This window comes from Salvia miltiorrhiza, chromosome 7, assembly GCF_028751815.1.
Source record: "Salvia miltiorrhiza cultivar Shanhuang (shh) chromosome 7, IMPLAD_Smil_shh, whole genome shotgun sequence".
NCBI lineage: Eukaryota > Viridiplantae > Streptophyta > Magnoliopsida > Lamiales > Lamiaceae > Salvia > Salvia miltiorrhiza.
Genome location: NC_080393.1, coordinates 43,528,887 through 43,542,197, shown reverse-complemented (window position 1 = coordinate 43,542,197; position 13,311 = coordinate 43,528,887).

The window sequence follows — 13,311 nt, the reverse complement described above, 5'->3', positions numbered from 1 at the left end:
CAAACTACTTCCATCTATACTGCAGCCTAAACCAATAACTTGTCCTAGAGTTATTTCGGCTGTGATCATATTATATCTCTTAAGGTTATTCCAATTATATGGTCTTCTGTGATCTACAACACACCATATAATCTACTTATACAGAGATAAAGAACATACATATGCAATCATGAACACAATCAGACAGGAGATAAGAATAGTGAAAACAGGAATCATTGTATACAAGCATAAAGTTCTTGCTTTCAGTATACAAATCCAACAATCTCCCACTTATACTAAAGCAAAACTTTTAGTATACAATGTGTCTAAATACTAGCTATTACAAAAACTTCACTTCATCTCTCCCACTTATACTGAAAGTTTTTCTCTAAGTGGGTGGCATCAACCGCAATCCCATCCCTCGAGCATGCTTCTCATAGGTCTTTTGCGGTAAGCTTTTCGTGAAAGGATCAGCTAGGTTCTCCAATGTGTCAATCTTTTCTACTAGCACATCTCCTCTGTTTACGATTTCTCGTATGATGTGGTACTTTCTCTCTATGTGCTTTGACGCCTTGTGGCTCCTGGGTTCCTTAGAATTTGCCACTGCACCCGAGTTATCACAATAAATTATGATACTCTTAGGCAAATTAGGGACCACTCCTAGATCCAAGAGGTAGTTCCGGAACCATACAGCCTCTTTAGCAGCTTCCGAAGCAGCTACATACTCGGCTTCCATGGTGGAGTCAGCAATGCACTTCTGCTTTGCACTCCACCACGATACGGCTCCACCTCCCAAGGTAAACACATAACCAGAGGTAGATCTCTTCTCATCCCGGTCAGCCTGGAAATCCGAATCGGTGTAACCCAAAGGAAATAGACTGTCTGACTGGTAAACTAGCCTATAATCTCGAGTCCGTTTCAGGTACTTGAGAATATGCTTTACCGCAGTCCAGTGTCCTGGTCCAGGGTTCGACTGATATCTTGCAACCATGCCAACGACATAGCAAATATCAGGTCTCGTGCATAGCATCGCATACATGAGGCTACCTACGGCGAAAGCATAGGGTATCTTCCTCATCTCCTCAACCTCACTAGGCGTCTTAGGACACATGTCCTTAGACAGAGGAATGCCATGTCTAAAAGGTAGCAAGCCTTTCTTGGCATTTTGCATGCTAAAACGAGCAATCACAGTATCAATGTAAGACGCTTGAGATAAGCTCAACATCCTTTTCTGGCGATCACGAACGACCTTGATCCCCAGGATGTACGCTGCATCTCCTAAGTCTTTCATTTGAAACTGTTCGGATAACCACTTCTTTATGTCCGATAATAGCTCAACATTGTTGCCAATGAGGAGGATATCATCTACATAAAGTGCAAGGAAAACCACGTCACCATTGGCATCTAAACGGTACACGCAACTTTCGTTCTCACAACGAGTAAATCCATAGGATTTAATGACCTCGTCAAAACGTTTGTTCCATGACCTCGAAGCTTGCTTAAGTCCATAAATGGACTTCTTAAGCTTCCACACAAGATGCTCTTCACCCTTCTTCACAAACCCTTCAGGTTGCTGCATATAGATGTCCCTTCCTTCTTCAAGGAAACCGTTTAAGAAAGCGGTCTTGACATCCATTTGCCAAATCTCAAGGTTCATGTGGGCTGCTATGGCAAGGAGTATTCGGATAGACTTGAGCATGGCAACCGGCGAGAAGGTCTCATCATAATCTATACCCTGTTCCTGGGTATAACCTTTCGCCACCAGTCTAGCTTTAAAAGCTGCGACTTCGCCATCCGAATCTCTCTTTCTCTTGTATACCCACCTACTACCTATAGCTACAAAGCCATCTGGTAGTTCGGTCTTCTCGTATACATCCATAGCACCCATGGATTCTATCTCAGAAACCATGGCCTCGTACCAAGAATCTGCATCTTGATCTTTCATCGCTTGTCTATAGTTATCAGGGTCGACATCCTTTTGTTCATCAACAGGGAGTAGATCCGAAGATTCTCCCAAGAACATAAATCGATCGGGTTGAACTACAACCCTCCCACTACGACGAAGCGGTGGTGGTACAGTTGTGACAATGGTTTGTGCAGTGTCCTGTGGTGCATTCACTTGCACACTTGGCTGGGGTGATGGATTCGCCTGTCCATTGCCTTCGATTTCTTGAAGGACAATCTCGGACCTAGACTTGTGTTTATCTATATAATCCTGTTCCAAGAATCGTGCGTTGGTGCTAACAACCACTTTCTGATCCTTAGGATTATAAAAATAACCACCTTTCGTTCCTTTAGGATATCCTATAAACAGCATTACTTCACATCTAGGTTCCAACTTCCTCGCTTCCTTGTCTAGCACGTATGCAGGACAACCCCATATCTTTATATGGTTTAGACTGGGCTGGTACCCATACCATAACTCGACAGGAGTTTTAGGAACCGATTTGGAAGGCACTAGATTCAGCAAGTATACCGCTGTTTCCAAGGCATATCCCCAAAACGAAATAGGCAATGATGCATAACTCATCATTGATCTTACCATTTCCAAAAGTGTTCTATTTCTTCTCTCTGCTACACCATTCTGTTGGGGAGTACCCGGTGCAGTCAATTGGGATGTAATCCCTGAATCTGACAAGTATTGCAAGAACTCGTTCCCGAGGTATTCGCCACCGCGATCAGACCGCAATGACTTGATAGATTTACCCAATCTCTTCTCCACTTCCGCCTTGAATTCTTTGAATTTCTCAAAGCATTCAGACTTGCGTTGAAGTAGGTAAATATACCCATATCTTGAGTAATCGTCAATGAAAGTGACGAAGTACTCATACCCTCCACGAGCTCTAGTGGACATCGGTCCACACAAGTCAGAGTGAATCAATTCTAACACATGCGAGGCCCTATTCCCCTTGGCCTTAAAAGGCCTTGCCGTCATCTTTCCCTCTATACAGGATTCGCAGGTTCTAAATGGAACAGCTTGAAAGTCTTTCAAGACTCCATTTGAAACGAGCCTTTGGATCCTATTTAGATTGATGTGGCCTAACCTTAGGTGCCACGTATGTGTATATTGTTCATGAGAGTAATATTTCCTCTTATTTGGATTTGGAAGAATTTGTGATGTAGATGCAACATGGACAGAGTTATTCATTGGACATGTAATAGTATAGAGAGAGTTGTTCAAAATTCCAGAACAAATAATCTTGTTATCTCTCATGATAGAGACACCCCCATCAAAAGTAACAGAATATCCATTCAAAAACAACTTTGAAACAGAAATTATGTTCCGCCGAAAAACCGGCACATATAAAATATCTCTCAAAACTAAAATGTCATCACCAAAACATAAAGATAAATCTCCAATAGCAACAGCTGCGACCTTCGACGCATTGCCCATGGAGATGGTGATCTCATCACTTGCCAGCTCCCTTGTTGGGTTGAACCCCTGCAAGGTGTAACAAACATGGTCAGTTGCCCCCGTATCCACTACCCACGAATGAGTAGAAAACGAAGCTAAACATGTTTCTGTTACTAAAACTTGTGACGTACCTTGTCCCTTTGCCTTGAGCACTGGACAATCTTTCTTCCAATGCCCAACCTTGCCGCACTTGAAGCACTTTCCCTTGGCTGTCGGCTTGTTCACGCCGCCGCTAGGGCCATCAACTTTAGCTTTACCGCTCCCACTAGCCTCATGGTCATGCTTGCCCTTTGGACCTTTCCACTTCTTTTTCCCGCCTTTCGACGAAGAAGCAGATCCCTTGGCAGCAACAAGGACCTCTTTCCCATTGCGCGTGCCCATGACTCCCTCTGCCGAAACTAGAGCATTCAATAACTCATTGAGAGTATAGTTGGCCTTGCTCATAACGACATTGAGACGGAAGTGCTCAAAAGTTTTGGGGAGAGTATTGAGGATGATATCGACCTTGGCTTCGCCTTCGATACCCCCTCCTAGCAGATCAAGCCTGTCAAACAGATTTGTCATATGCATGACATGATCGTGCACCGAGCTGCCGTCGCTCATTTTACAAGATAAGATTTCTCTCATCAAGTTAAAACGAGCAGACCTCTCGGACTCCTCATAAACCTCGCTGAGGTTTAACATGATGGTCGCTGCGTCATCCATGACCTGATGCTGGAGTTGCAAATTTTGCGACATAGTCATCATAATATAGCACTTGGCCATATTATTCGACTTGTGCCACCTTTTATGCGCCTCACGTTCCGCATCAGTCGACTCATCAGTTAAGGCCGCGGGACGTGGAGTGGTAAGCACAAAACTGTGCTCATCAGCGTCAAGAATATACATAATATGGCGTTTCCATTCGGTGTAATTTGGACCGGTGAGAGGATTGTTTGCTAGAATGTTAATAATCGGAGACATAGACATATCTGAAAGTAAACAAATAAACATGTAAGAACATGAAACACATATAGTTCGTAACAATAATATTGTAACCTTTTGATAAAACAATATTAGTGAAACCTCCAACTGCTCAAAGAATCCATATGCAAGCCACGCGGGTGGACGTTTACACACGGACTCCTTAACCAGACTATTTACCTAGTCGTTTAATTTCTATCCATGTCAACTTAACCTTTTGACAAAAGAAATTAATAGTTGGACCTTAACTAGACCATATCATAATCAAGAAGGGACTCCGCGGGGAGTTGTACATTGTACTTGATATGATATCTAAGCAATGACCACAATTTAACCTTAATAATTAAATTCTCAAAATTGACATACTCACTCGGACCATGTCGCTTTCGATTTAATTACTTTGGTTATCTTATTTAAAATCATTCTCCAAAGTACTTGTGAAAATCATACAAGCAAGCCACGCGGGTGGACGTTTACTGTATAACTCCCACTACTTCAATGAATTTAAATATTTTTATAGAAACCTCTTCTGACAAACTTATGAGAAACAAATATGAAGTAAGCCACGCGGGTGGACGTTTACCCATACCGCCAATCACTTTGTCTAGAGACCGCATGTGGAGGTCTAAACTAATTTTTAATCACTATAAAAATTATTAAACAGCTTAGTCATTTTTCTTTCAAAAGGTTTGTTCATGCTCAAGCACATAAACCTAAACATGCTTCTCTAGAACGCAACATGTAAATCATGCTCGCAGAATTCTAAAACATGCTTAAGAAAACGACAAACCTACTAGCATGCTCGTCTAAGCGCAATTAATAAACAAATATTAACAAGCAAAGACGTGCAAAAGCAGGTAAAGAGCATAAGGGATTAACAACCACGACATGCAAAGAAACATAATTAAAGAATTAAAATTCTTCGTGATCCATTCGTGGAAACCCAACATCTATTCTATTACAAAATAAAATAGAAAAACAAGCCCAAAAACTGAAACGGCCCGAAAACTTCAAGCCCGTCGTTGGAATTAGGGTTTGGGCCCCCTAGGGTTTGAGAAAACGCAGCTAGGGTTTGGAAACCCTAGCTGCCGCCGCCTCCCATGCCAGCCGCCTCTCGGCGCGCAGCAGCGGCCCGGCGATGTCGCCGCGGCCCGGCGCGCGCAACACCTCCAGCAGCAGCCAGCGCCCGGCAACAGCAGCAGGTCGGCCTGGCGCCTCCAGTACGCCTCCAGCGCGCCTCCAGCGCGCGCACAGCAGCAGCAGCAACAGGCCCTCGGCGATCTCGGCGGCAGCTGCTCCAGCGGACGTCAACAACAGCGGCAGCAGCGGCAGCGCGCCGCCCGCCGGGCGCGCAGCGCGCAGAGCGCGCAGACGCTGCCCCGGGCGCGCACCGCCCCTGCCCGCTGCTTCCAGCCGTTCACCCAGCCCTAGCCGAGCCCGCCCCGCCATTAGCCCGCGTCCAGACCAAGGAGCAGCAGCGGCCGCGCGGTCGCCTGCCTGGGCGCGCAGCGCGCGGTGTGCAAGCACCCGCGTGCGCGCTGCCCTTTGGCGCCCGCGGCCCCTCGCTCTCGGTCACGCACGCCTCATCCTTACACCATCCTCCGTTGTTGATTCGTCGTCATCCTCGTTTCGTTCTTCAATTTTACAGATTTACAACGGAAAAACAAATACAATTGAAATCCTAATCTAACCACGGATTTTCTCGTGGTGAAAAACGATTACAACGTCAAACGACGTATCCCACGAATCAACGAATCATGAAGAACAACAGCAGTTAAAACAACGCATATTATTAATCGTACATAAATTAATAATAGAGCCAAGAAATTAATCCTGGGCTCTGATACCAATTGAAGGAATATTAAATTGAATTAATACTCGATTGCCCGATGATCGATTCTTGGATTATTATTAATTCATCATACAACGATTAATTCCTAACATGCTCCTATGAATTTAACAGCTGCACACAGGTGTTAGAAAAAACTTACTTGAGAATCGGATGCACAGATGATTGATGATCGCGTCGAATGATTCAGACTCCAGCTCTGATCTTCTCGACTGCATCCCGCTCAATTCCCAACGTTGGATGGACAACGAACTATGAGAACTCCCAAGACAGAAAAGCCAATCACGTTCTGCGCCCCCTCTCTGCTCTCAAAACCCTAATTTTTGATCAGTGTGTTTTCCTGAGAGCTGACAGCTGTATTTAAAAATACAGAAAAGAGGGAGGAGGCGCCACATTAGTGAGAGGGCCGAAAATTACTGTCTTCTAGGGCTTGGAGACATTGGGCCAGCCCAGGGACCAGATACAAGGAATAAAGATGGGCCTCAAATAAATTAATTTATCCATGGTCAGCCTAGACCATAATTAATTTATAAATATCAGTTCATTCCACTAGAGAACCGATACTGACTTACCCCTTTATTGCCGGTGATGAGTCGGGGCTTGTATTTAGACTTATTAAATCTCCGTATTTAAAATATCCGACATCCATTAATTAATTAGAGCTCTGACAGCTTAAATTAATTAATCTCTTAATAATTCCTTAAGCAGTACCACTCAAACTTTATTATTACGCCTGAACTTAATCAACCTGCAGGGTTTAGCGTAATAAACCTTATTGAGCTCCTTAAGGGGATGTCATTATCCTATACCGGATACGAGTACTAATACAGATAATCAAATATCATATATTAACCGCTATCACCCAAGATACAGAGTACTCGAGTTAGTATATAACTTTCACCCATAGTAAGTCAAAGTGATATACAAGTTAACATATATATTTGAATACTTATTAGTATTAAGATTTATAAGTCACCGAGATCTTGATTCTTCATTTAAGTCAGATAGAAGAATACATCTCAAACTGTGGTCCTATCAATACGTAAAGACGTACCAGTATAGACAAGTAGCCAAGACAAACTACTTCCATCTATACTGCAGCCTAAACCAATAACTTGTCCTCGAGTTATTTCGGCTGTGATCATATTATATCTCTTAAGGTTATTCCAATTATATGGTCTTCTGTGATCTACAACACACCATATAATCTACTTATACAGAGATAAAGAACATACATATGCAATCATGAACACAATCAGACAGGAGATAAGAATAGTGAAAACAGGAATCATTGTATACAAGCATAAAGTTCTTGCTTTCAGTATACAAATCCAACACAAGCGCCTCGAGACTACAGTTGGGCAACTAACAGGAGCCCTGAATCAGCTACAGCAAGAACAGCCAACCGGGAAGTTCCCGAACCAGGACAAACAGCCGCATCAAGCTCATGCCGTTGAGGTAGTCAAGGACAAGGCCCCAATAACCATGGGGAGATGGAGAAGCAAAACTGTGCAGGCAATCAAGGCTACCCAATGCCCCAGTGAGCCACTGCCACCCGTCACTGTTGCACTAGACCGACCACCACCCAAGCAAGGAGATCCAGGTAGCTTTATTTTTTATATTAGCTTAGGTGGGGTTGAAAAGGTGTTTGGAATGCTTGATTTGGGCGCGGCAGTCAATTTGATGCCGTTTGATATTTTTGAGAAATTGGGTAATAAAAGGCTGAAATGCACGAATATGAAGATAGAGCTAGCTGACGGCTCTATTAGTAGCCCACGGGGCCTTGTTGAGGATGTTGAGGTGGTTGTTAGGGGGATTAGTGTCTTGGTTGATTTTGTTGTCCTTGATGTGGGGAAAGGGATTAGAGGCGAGAATGGGCACCTCGTGCTACTTGGCCGACCCTTTATGGCTACCACCCATACACGCATCGATGTGGGTACGGGAACTGTAAGTATGGTAGGGGCAGGTAGAGCGGTAACGTTCTCAGTTTTTGATAAAAAACCTACTACCCCCACTCCCTTAATTCAAATTTGCTCTTATGTTGAAAAATTTGACGCTTGGGATGAGGATTGTATTGTGCAGGAATTCTTTAATAAGCTACAGGACGAGGACGAGATCGTGGAAGAATTTCTTGCTAACTTGCAAGGCGAAAGTGAGATTGAGAAAGAGTTCCTGGATAAGCTGCAAGAGGAAGTTGATAAAGAGCAAGGCCTTCTGTGTGCCTTACCTTTGGAAGAGAAGCTTGATGAGGTTGGGTCACTCAATTTCGTTGGATGTGTGGATAGAGGATCATCCCAGGATATGAGCATGGAGGACTCAGTTGGAGGACCCACAGCTGCAATTCAAGAAGACGTGTTTACAAGGGCGCTAAGGCAGCTGGAGCTTCAATCGGATTTTGGTTAAGGGGTTCTCTTAGTCGGGCTGGCGACTTAAAAACTAGCGCTGCATGGGAGGCAACCCATGTTTTCTTGTTCTTTTTCTTGTTTCGTTTTTCTTTCGTTTGGTTTGTGTTGTGTTTTGTGCTTCTGTGGTTTGGTGCAGGTTGTCGCGTTGGAGACTGCTTGTTCTTTGGATGAGAGAGAGGCAGACATCGTGGGACACTACAGACTCACCACTGGATCGGTATTTAGGGAAGTTTCCTCTTTCACCCCTCTCTTTTTGTTTGCACTGAGGACAGTGCCAGATTTTGAGTGTGGGGGGGTGTTTGTTGGTATTTGTGAATCCTGTGGGTGTCTTCTTGTTGTGTTATTGGGCTTTCTTGTGCTGGGGCGAATGGTCCCCTCGTCTTGTTTTCTTGCCTGTTTTTAAGTGCATCGCATGTTGATAGTGGTTCATTGGCGATTCTGGATTGTGTCCGTGTTGTTTGTTATCCTTGTCTTTCATGATTGATTTGTTCCCAATGAAGTGTAATTAGTTTAAGGTTTTGGGTGCAACACCCTGATGAGCAACTCTTGACGTGATTTGTCCGGTAGATGCTAAGGGGAGTGTTTTGAGTGCAAATTCCTAATATCTTTCTCTGTGTTGAATTGTTTGGTTGGTTGTTGAGTTTTTGATAGCTCTGGGTCTCTGCTCCTCTAATGGCTTCATTATGAGCATGGGAAACCACATGAGAATATTTTGGATCACCTCCAAAAGTTCAATCTCGTGAATTATGGCCCATCTATTAAGAGCGAAAATAACTTGACCCCAAAAAAAAAATGAAAGAACATGAAAAAGAAATGAGATATGATTATAAAGGAAATTGCATTAGGGAATTCACCCTTAGCGGAGAATTGGGTCTGATCGGATTGAGTGGTATCATCTTGTTGTTGCATTTTTAAACCTTAACTTTGAACACTTGATTGGGGACATTGATATCTTGAAAAGACTTGGATTAGTTGGTGTTTTGTTTGGTGAGAAGAATCGCTTGTGGATTTTCTTCGATGTTGTGATTGTTGCTTGAGGACAAGCAAGTGATTAAGTGTGGGGGGGTTGTTTACCTCATTTCTGAGTGTTCGTTTTGTATGTTTTAGCACTCTTTCGAGCATGCTCTGTGCCTTGAAGTATCTTCTTTTACTTGCTCGTTCGTCTTTTGTGCTCTTGGGTGTTACTTGCAGGTTGTCTGGTTCTCGGGCGAGTTTTAGAAGTTTTGGAGGCCGTTTTGAAGAACATTGGAGCAGCCACCGCCGCCTCACGGCGGCCGCCGCCTCGGCGCCGCCCGCCGCCTGCTGATTGGAGAAGAGCTGCGAAGGGGGTAGGCGGCGGCGCCGTAGGGCGGCGGCCGCCGTCCACGATTTTCGGTAGTTACGTTTCAAGGGGTTTAAAACCCATTTTTAGGGTTTTTTGCGGGCATTCCCGATCCCAGCAGCCTCCAGGCGATTTCCTCCTATTTTCCCTTAGTTTTAGAGTAGTAAAAACATCATCAAACATCTTTAGCTTTGTGGATTGAAGATCAAGTTAGTTTTCTTTGCATCGGATTGAAGTTTTGGATCGTTCTCGCTGTAAGAACTCTGTTTATGTTTTCTTTAGAATTGAATGGTAGTTTATTTCCTCTGCATAGATTATTGTTGCTTCGTGTTTACTCAATGAATTGTTTGTTCGTTTATCCCGCCTAGATAATCGTTGTTCATGATCGTCGATTTAATTATCGTTTTCTAGATTGCTAGTTAGAACCCTAGGTTTATTAGTCTTCCTGCGTTCTTAATCTGCTTCCTTTTTATCTCGCCTAGATAGATTTATATGCTTCCCGTTGATTCTGCACTAGATAATTTTACAAGCTTTATTAAATTACGCCTAGATTTAAAGAGAGAGAGTGCCAGACCCAATTACCCGATTAGAATGTTTAGGTTTCCTTTCTGTTTCTTGTGAGTAGCGTAGTTAAAGCCCTGCTAAGCCTTCCTTGAGAGACGACTTGAGTCACCTTACCGCCCTAGGACGACCTCGTATAAATTCGAGTCCATCCGTTAGGTGTTTTTGGATGAGTCAGTTCGTTGTCCATCCAACGTTGGGAATTGAGCGCGATACAGTTCAGAATGTCAGAACTGGAGTTATTCGATTTAGCTGTCAACAGCCTCTGCATCCAATTCACAAGTAAGTGACTCTAGCTTCAATGTGCAGCACTTAAATTCATAGGAACACGTTAGGAATTAATCGTTGTATGGTGAATTATGATATCCAAGAAACGATCCACGTGAGGCTACATCCTTCACTTATAACTCAGCAACGGAAATTTAAACTTAATTCAAATAGCCTTTAGAAAGAGTTTTCACTTGATTAAATCCTTAGTCACACTTTTCAGTTAATCAAGTTTAGTTGTAAAACAAGTTTAGCGCAGATAAGGAACAACTGAAAGCAGATAAAGAACACAAGAATTTTTACGTGGTTCAGAAAATAAATTCCTATGTCCACGACCAGATGATAAGTCTGACAAGCACTTTGGGCTAATTCTTACGGGTGCACAACAATCCTTACAACTGAAAATCAGATTTTCAGTACCAACACACAAGGTTGGATTTCTCGCTCGCTCTTAGCACACTAAGACACACAAATGCCTTTGTAGTGCTTGGCTAAGATCTCTGGAGTCAGAACACTGGTCTGAACTCCTCTCTACTCAAACACTCTTTTCGCTCGGTTGAAAAGGGGTTCGAAATCTTCCAACTAAGATTACTGAGAACAGGCTCTTCAAGCAATTGTTTCTAGGCTTAGGATAAAACAGGGGTTGCCTAGATTTCTAAGAGAGTTTAGGTAATCAGTAAAACTAATTTTACAACGTTTGAGTATTCTCTTCTTCGATTCAATGTTTTGTCTAAGTTAAGGTTGGCTTGTAATTTTGACAGAACTTCAGCGTATGTCTTTGAATCGGTAAAGATCGAAGGCGTTCCTCAAGCTTTATTTATAAGTGAAGTCCTGAATATATCTGTTGGAGATATGGTCTTCAGGATTTTAGCTGTTGTGAGACATTCTGTGCTTTGGGTTGAGGCTTCAATCTTCTTAGCTCCTGATTGGTTGAAGGTTTGAATCATTTTTGTCCTTGGAGCAGGGTGCGTCTTAATTTTAGCACCAAACGGGAAAGTTGGTGTACTAGAAAGGACGATCTTCATATCAAGTGCATTTAATGTTGTTGCAGGAGCATTGCGCTTCAGTCTGATGAAGAATGTTGACTGATAAACTCAAGTCGAATCTCTGTTGTTTACACGTGTTTGCACGTGAGACTTTAAGTTTAACTGAAGAATCAGTTAGAGCTTTTGTCCTTCGCTTGAACAGTCGTCGTCTTCAGTTAAATTGTCTTCCTAATTAACTGAACGTCTCAGTTCACAATGTCCTTCGTATCACCAGCGTCTTTCTTCAGTTGTTATATCTTCAGTCGGGCTTTGATCTTCTTAGTCTTCAGTCTTCAGTTTCTTCGGTCTTTGACAAGGAGAAACTTCAGTTACCTAAACTACAGTCTAGCTAAAAGATTGAACTCTAACAGTTGAGTTCAAGTAAAGAGGCTAATCTAGAGAAAGGAAAACTGAGGGTTTTGGAATCATCAAAACTGGCATAGGATATTTCTTCTATTTCCTGTTGGATTTGTATACTGAAAGCAAGAACGTTTTATGCCTGTATACAATGATTCTTGTTTTCACTGTTTTTATCTCCTATCTGATTGGGTTCATGATTGCATATGAATGTTCTTTATCTCTATATAAGTAGATTATATGGTGTGTTGTAGATCACAGAAGACCGTATAATTGGAATAACCTTAAGAGATATAATATAATCACAGCCGAAATAACTCTAGGACAAGTTATTGGTTTAGGCTGCGGTATAGATGGAAGTAGTTTGTCTTGACTACTTATCTATACTGGTACGTCATAACGTATTGATAGGACCACAGTGAGATGTATTCTTCTATCTGACTTAAGTGAAGAATCAAGATCTCGGTAACTTATAAGATCTTAATACTAATAAGATTTCAGATATATATATTGATTTGCTTATCACTTTGACTTACTATGGGTGAGAGTTATATAGTAACTTGAGTAGTCTGTATCTTGGGTGATAGCGGTTAATATATGATATTTGATTATCTGTATTAGTACTCGTATCCGTATAGGATAATGACATCCCCTTAAGGAGCTCAATAATGTTTATTGCGCTAAACCCTGCAGGTTGATTAAATTCAGGCGCAATAATAAGGTTTGAGTGGTACTGCTTAAGGATTACAAATAGATTAATTAATTAAGGCTGTCAGAGCTATAATTAATTAATGGATGTCGGATATTTTAAATACGAGAATTTAATAAGTCTAAATACAAGCCCCGACTCATCACCGGCAATAAAGGGGTAAGTCAATATCGGTTCTCTAGTGGAATGAACTGATAATTATAAATTAATTATGGTCTGGGCTGACCATAGATAAATTAATTTATTTGAGGCCCATCTTTATTCCTTGTATCTAGTCCTTGGACTGGCCCAATGTCTCCTAGCCCAAGTAGGGCTAGAAATCATCCCAGCCCTAGTAACTGGCGCCCCCTCCTCTGTTCTGTATTATATAATACAACTGTCAGCTCTCAGGAAATACACACTGATAATTATTATGGTTTTTGAGAGCAGAAGGAGGCGCAGGAAACGTGGGTGATTTCTA